The sequence below is a fragment of the Bos grunniens genome, chromosome 19 (genome assembly GCF_055505025.1).
Source record: "Bos grunniens cultivar Pamir isolate PY7600 chromosome 19, Bosgru_T2T1.0, whole genome shotgun sequence".
Classification (NCBI taxonomy): Eukaryota; Metazoa; Chordata; class Mammalia; order Artiodactyla; family Bovidae; genus Bos; species Bos grunniens.
This window is the reverse complement of record NC_141183.1, coordinates 14,868,892-14,876,487: the sequence shown is the minus strand read 5'-3', so window position 1 is coordinate 14,876,487 and position 7,596 is coordinate 14,868,892.

Here is a 7,596-nt window from a genome sequence, read left to right as displayed (position 1 = left end):
AAGAATGTGATCCTTTTATCCGGGAATACTAAGAGCGTGACGTTAAACCACACGATGATAACGTTTATGGTTCCTGTGAGTTCTTTTCTGATGCTCTACCTGAAAATAAAGATGAAAACCAAAGAATCTAGAAGAAAACAGGGATAAACATGTCTGTGTGCTCAGTGACTTCAGTCGTGTCTGACACTTTTCAACTCTATGGACTGTAGCCCGCCAGGTTCCTCTGTCCGTGGGATTCTCCAGGCAAGGACACTGGAGTGGGTTTCCATGCCTAGTTGGGGATCTTCCCCAACCAGGGATCAAACTCATTCCTCCCATGGCTCCTGCATCGCTGCTGGATTCTTCACTGCTGAGCCACCTGGGAAGCCCCAGTAAACATGTCTAGGAATATCTTTTACAAATATTTGCTGTCTCAGATCTTTGACAAACAGTGAACCAGAGGCAATTCATGGACTGAATTTTCATATGTTCAGTGGCAGGGGGATATTTATTTTCTACTGGATTGCACAGTGTTAAAGAATCAATGCAGGAGATGAGGTTTGATCCCTGGGTTGGGAGGATCCCCTGGAGTGGGAAATGGCAACCCACTCCAGTATTCTTGCCTGGAAAATTCCATGGACAGAGGAGTCTGGCAGGCCACAGTCCATGGGGTCACAAAGTCTTGGACAGAACTGAGCAACTGAGACAGAAGCAGGAGAATACACCAAGCACTATAAATAGAATCCTCTTTCTTTTTTTCCCAGAGGGTAGCCCCCCTGGACCCAGCTAGCTCAAGGACAGAGAGGACAAGAGGGAAAGTCACTTCTGTTTATTTAAGTTGCAGAAAGTATTTGCTAGGGTGTATTTTGTATCCAAAAGAAGTATCCAGCAAATTCACCTCTTGGGCCACCAGGAAGCTGTCCTCCACCATCAAGTAAGGACAATTGCTCTGTGTTCTGTCGATGCTTTTCCAAAACCCAGTTCTTTTACAAAGCTGCTGAATATCCTGTATTTTAATAAATGATAATATGTTTTTTTCTTATAGATTCCTTGTCTCAAAAAATTATTTAAAGATAACCCCTTTAAAATAATTCACAGTCTAATGACAGGAATAAGCACATCTAAACAAATAACTACAAGAAATGTGATGAGTGCCATACTCATCAGTACATGGGGAAGAGTGGCCGGACCATTTCCTTTAACAACAATGTACTTCCTCTTTTTACAGTTGTACATCATTATATTGTGGATTGTTCCCCTGGGCTCAGTCATTTTATTTTTTAAAAAAATATTTATCTAGTTATCAAATAAAGAGCTGTGCTAGGTCTCAGTTGCAGCACGTGGGATGTCTAGTGGCAGCATGCAAACCCTTAGTTGCGGCATGTGGGATCTAGTTCCCTGATCAGGGATCAAACCCAGGCCCCCTGCATTGGGAGTGCAGAGTCTTTGCCACTGGATCACCAGGGAAGTCTCTGGTAAACTTTTAAATAGAAATCATGGGACTTCCCATGGTCCAGTGGTTAAGAGTCCGCCTGCCAATGCAGAGGAAACAGGTTTGATTCCTGGTCCAGGAAGCTTCCATATACCATGCGGCAACAAAGCCGGTGTGCCACAGCCCCTAGAGTCCACGCTCTGCAAGAAGAGAGTAGCCCCCACTCTCTGCAATTAGAGAAAGTCCGAGCAACAACAAAGACTCAGTGCAGCCAAAAATAAAATAATTCAATTTAAAAAAAAGAAAAAAGAAATCATCTTCAGCTGAGCCCTACCATCTCTGCTTCTGCCCATCACAGCTGTGTCACACACACACGGAATGTTCTTTCTCCACCTGGCATTGGTTCTGCCACACAACCCTGAGCTGCAATATATCAAGTGGTGGGCCCACCTGGGGCTGGATTCTACTCCAAACCAATTCTGGGCTTTTGCCTGAATGGCCTGGAATCCTCTGCTTCCACTACACGGATTAGCTGCATCCGTCTTGAAAGAAGAGACCAGCTTGGGTTTGGCAAACAGCCAGCTGTGTGCAAAAGGCAGGAGGGTGGTGGGGGGGGGGTGAGGGGGTGAGGGGGAGGGGTGGGAGGGGTGGGAGGGTAGGGGGAAGGCGCCCTCTTTGAGGGCTGGGTCGGCTTGTAACTGGCTTGTCGGTGTTGGTTATTTGTGGGCTCCTGCTTCTTCAAGGTGTCTGCTTACCTTGGCATCTTCTGCACAGCTGTGGAATGTGCAAAGCCTTGCACAAACCAGGCGCTCATTGCTTGTTGAATAAGCCCTGATGAGCAAAGGTGATATATTGGCCTGTTTGGAGTCACTTGCCTAGATTTTCACTTTTTGCTTTCAATATCACATGCCCATATGCCAACACCTCCCACAAAACAGAGAGAAGCACCTGTGCTGGTCTTGGCACGAGATCTGTTCAAGGGCAGAGAGGGGCCGTCTTTGTTCTCTATTGCTCTGTGCATGTGTATGTGTGCATATGTGTCATCCCAGGCCCCTGTGGGTGTTCACACATGTCTACTTATGTGGTTTTTTCATTTGTCTGCACGGAGTCTTAGTTGCAGCATGTGGGATCTTTCAGTTGTGACATGTGGGATCTAGTTACCTGACCAGGTATCAAACCTGGGCCCCTGCATTGGGAGCGTAGAGTCTTAGCCACTGGACTACCAGGGATGTCCCTGTCTACTTATGTTTGCTCATGGACCAAGGGCTGGACAGCTGTGTCCCTGAAAGACAGCAAGTGGAACTCTGACAAATTCAGAGTTGAATACAGTTAGATCAACAGGTCCCAACCTGTTCAAGTTTGAGGATCCTTCTTTAACTAACATAAAAAAATTGCAGACTTTCATATGAACTTGTCTTTTCTGCATTTGCAAATTGATTTAAAAAAAATGTCCCTATGCATTTGAAAACCTTTTGCAATGATTCCCAGTCTCTCCAGATCTGGGGGTGCACTTCCCAAATAGACCTTTAACACCAGAAAGGAATACCTCCTGTGAACCCCTAACATTCTAGCAACTTTCCCCCTAAACAAACATGACCAAAAGCGTGAGCAAAGTACTACAAGCCCCAGAGGCCACGTATATCGGTTCTTTGATGCATCCTCTAATCTCACACAGGATCTGCACCTTAACAGATACTGAGAAAATGCTTCTTGCTAAAACATCCAGAAAGGTGAGGATGGAATGGCTGGTTAGGCTCACTCACCAGCTATGCTCTATGGTCCTGCACACTAGCCTCAAAGAGCATGATTCCAAGTTGTACGTAAGGGACTTCCCTGGCGGTCCAGTGGCTAACAGTCCATGTTCCCAATGCAGGGGGCCTGGGTTCAATCCCTAGTCAGGGAACTAGAGCCCACAAGCCATGACAAAACTTGAAGATCCGGAATGCCAAAACTAAGACCTAGTATAGCCAAATATATAAATAAATATGTTTTTTAAAAGTTCTGTGTAGAAGGCCTGACTTACCATCCTCAAACTTGGCTCTGCAACAAACATCACATTACTTTATTATCATGAAATGAAATAAAGTCTGTTCCTGAGCCTCCATTCTGCCAGCCTATTGTGAAATTTAACATTGGCCTCAGTCAGCAAATCCCTTCTCTGCCTGGAGTTACATAAGAATCTGGAAGTATCATGTGGTTCCTGGAAAACGGGAAGGGAAGGGATTCTGCCTGTGGTCCCTGCTCAAGCTCCTTGTGGTTTGGGCTCCCAGGGTCCTGAGAAGACTGGTGACTCCCCAGGCTCCCTGTTACGCGAGGTGTAAGGGGATTTTGGCCGAGGCTGCAAGCCCCAGGCCTAGTGTCCAGCCTCCCTGGACACCCTGTGCCATCAGACACTTCCCTGAGGGACCAGACTCCTTCATAGGGACAGAGCACCCTCCCCAGTTTGGGGGACTCTCCTTTGCCTGCTGCTCCCCCTCTGTTCCTCCCAACTACCACCTTCCTTGAAGTGAGGGGCACACACAGGGCCTCAGCTGGACCTCCTAGAGCTGTGCCTGGTGGCAGGGGCCGAAGGATCCCAGAGGAAACTAAAGACAAGTTGAGCCTTGGTGACTGGCCCTGCCACAGGGGCCCATCAGAAGGACCACATGCCTGCCTCCTGTTTAACCTTTCTGGGCTATTTCTTCCTTTCTTTTTTCATTAATTAATTTTTGGCTGTGCTGGGTCTTCTTTGCTACATGAGGGGTCTCTAGTTGCAGCGAGCAGGAGCTACTCTTCGTTGCGGTGTGTGGGCTTCTCACGGCAGTGACTTCTCTTGTTGCAGAGCACAGGCTGTAGGGCACTCGGGCTCCAATGGTTGAAGCACACGGGCTCAGTATTTGCGGCTCCTGGGCTCTGGAGCCCAGGCTCAGTAGTTGTGGCACAAGAGTTCAGTTGCTCCTCAGTATGTGGGATCTTCCCGGATCAGGGATCAAACCCACGTCCCCTGCACTGGCAGGCGGATTCTCAACCACTGGACCACCAGGGAAGCCCCAGGCTGTTTCTAAATAATTCAACCCCCAAAGAGCCTCTTCTGCCTTCTTGTTTTTCTGAAACTGACTTGCCAGAGAAGTAACCTGGAATTTGAACCCGTCCTAGCTCAGGGACGCATCTCTCACTGAGTGGCTGGTGGTGTGACAGAGCTTCTCCAGATGGTGTCAGATCCTGGCTTGGGGTTCGCCTTCACTTTGGAGGCACCAAAATCCATTCTGTTTCCTGTTTCTAGGACCCTGTCCCGGGCTCCTTCAAAGTCCCAACAGCGGGAGGTTTCCTCGCTCCGGGAGGGGAGTGTTGGTTGTACCAGAAAACTAGTGGAATAGTTTCTGGCATGAAACCAGACCCTCTTGTGCCAAGAGGTTCCAGGAAAACCAGCACATCCCAGGACTGGGAGGAAGCAAGGCAGCGACTGGGGAGTTTTTCCTAATGAATCCAATAAATTCCTCGGAAAAATAATCCACCAAAGGTCAGATATAGATAGAAAACAACGTTGCAGGCTTTGGGAGGCATTTTTTTTTCCCTAAAGGGAGAGAAAAAATTCCATGCATTGGCTCAAAATAAATAACTAGGAATATGAAACTCATCTATTCATGTAAGAAATATATAAACTTTAGTTCTGGAATCAGAGAAAGGATAAGAGCTGAGAGGGAGAACTTGGAGGAAGATTAGAGAAAGAAACTAAATAATATTTTCAGAGGCAGAGACATGAAACACAAGAGAACAGGGCGTGGTGAAAGAACACCAGGCGGAGAAGGCTCTGAAGATTATGTTACAAAGAACAGAGTGGAGTTACCAAAGGGGAAGGGGTGTGGGGCAGAGTGAAATGGGTAAAGGAAGTCAACTGGATGGTGATGGATGGAAACTGAATTTTTGGTGGTGAGCATGCTGCAATGTATACAGAAGTCAAAATATAATGTTGTACACACGAAACATGTTATACACCAATGTTTACCTTAATTTAAAACAATGTTATTTGGGGGACTATTCTGGTGGTCCAGTGGTTAAGACTTCAACCTTCCAATGTAGAGAGTGTGGGCTCCGTCCCTGGTCAGGGAGCCAAGATCCCACATGCCTAGTGGCCAGGAAAAAAAAAAAAATACTGGAGTGGGTAGCCTTTTCATACTCCAGGGGATCTTCCCAACCCAGGAATCGAACCGAGATCTCCTGTATGGCAGGCAGATTCTTTACCAACTGAGCTATCAGGGAAGCCCTGATTTTTGATGTGAACCATTTTTAAATATTCTTCATTGAATTTGTTAAACATTGCCTCTGTTTCATGTTTTGGTTTTTTGGCCCCAAGGCACATGGGATCTTAACTCCCAGAACAGGGAAGGAACCTGGACCCCCTGCGTTGGAAGTCGAAGCCTTAACCACTGGACAGCCAGAGGAAGTCCCACTCTCTGGGTTTTTCAACTGAGATTAAATCGTATGGAGATGAGTTTTTTAATTGTTTCATAGTTAACCCTTTTTTGGATTATGTCTCTGAGAAACTGATCAAAGCTATGTACTCTCTGTGCCAGAGTACTATATCTTCTTACAACTCTTTTCAGCCACTCCTGGGGGCTCAGAGACAACATGCCCTACCCCCATTGCCCTGTGGACCCCAGCTTTGGAGACTGTCCTGTTGGGCAGCCACCTCCCTCCAGTTCACCTTCTCAACTTGAGGCTCATGGTGGCAAGTGAGCAAGGGTCAAATCTGACCTGTGGTAGAGGTTTTCTCTCCAACATGCTAACGACCCTGGTGTGTGTGTGTGTGTGTGTTACTTGCTCAATTGTATCTGACTCTTTGCAACCCCATGGACTGTAGCCCACCAGGCTCCTCTGTCCATGGAATTCACCAGGCAAGAATACTGGAGTGAGTTGTCATTCCCTTCTCCAGAGGATCTTCCCGACCCAGGGATCAAACTGATGTCTTCTGCATTGCAGGCAGGTTCTTTACCGTCTGAGCCACTGATGATGCCTCTGAAAAACAACTGTGCTTGGAAACTGAGTTCTAGCTGAGCAGCTTTTGGGGACCTTCTCCTTAAGACTCTCAAAGATTGCGTCAGGCCGATGGGATGCCTGGCAGAAATTCTCAGGGGACATGGTGTGTTTTTGAAGAGGACTGATTGGGTCACAGGGCTGACAGGCCGTTTCCCGGGTATTCCTTGGGAACACCATCCTCTCCCTTGTCTTGAGGCCTGAGCAGTGTCCCCCTGTTTTCGGTCCTGCTCCTTGCTCCTCACTCCACCTTTTCCACCTGCTACCCTCTGCCTACCCTCAGTTAGACACTTCATCTTGGACACTTTCTCTGATCCCCCAAAATCTTTGTTAGGAGCTCCCTGCCCCGTGTCCCCGTTTCCTTTGAATTTCTCCATCACCACCTTTGTCCCACTGTTGTAACTGGCTCTCTATTCACCTCCCTCTCTACTAGATTGTACAGGAGATCAGGTGACATGTGATTCTTATAATCTTCCTATTCCCAGCAGTGTCAGGAAAACAGATGGATGGATACAAGCTTGCTGAGTGAATACACTACTTGCTGCAGGGCTGCTCAGCCCTGGCACTTTGGGCATTCTGGGCTTGATCTTCCTCTATCACAGGGGTTGTCCTGTGCATTGCAGGATACTTAATGGTATCCTTGGCTTCTACCCGCCAACATGCCAGTCGCACCCCCACCCGACTGTGACAACTAAAACTGTGTCCAGAGACTGCCCATCGACCCTGGGAGATAAAATCAGCCTCGTAGAAAACCACTGCATGCATGAATGAATGTATGCTGACCTTGGGGTCACTTCACCCATCTTGAGTCTACGCTGGGGTGCGAGAGTTTGGTCAGTCAGTTCCTGCTGGGGGAGAGCTCAGTATGTGCTTATGAAATGGGTAGCTGACCTCCTGTGGGTTCTCAGAAGAGGGAAAAAATTCTCCTCAGTCTTTTCTAAGTGGTTTCTTCTCTAATGATCTATGACAACATGAGGACACAAGAGGGAGCTCTAACTAATGACTTCGCGAGCCGAGAAAAATGTCCTTTCTTTCCTGGAAATGGTGACTGGGCCCTCCCTTTAAGTGACAGCTCAGGCTTAGATGCTTGGTAGCAGGTTAGGACACTGGAACCAGGAAGCTGGGTTTAGAGAGACTTTAGCCATTAAATATCCTGAAAGAAAGATCCCTGA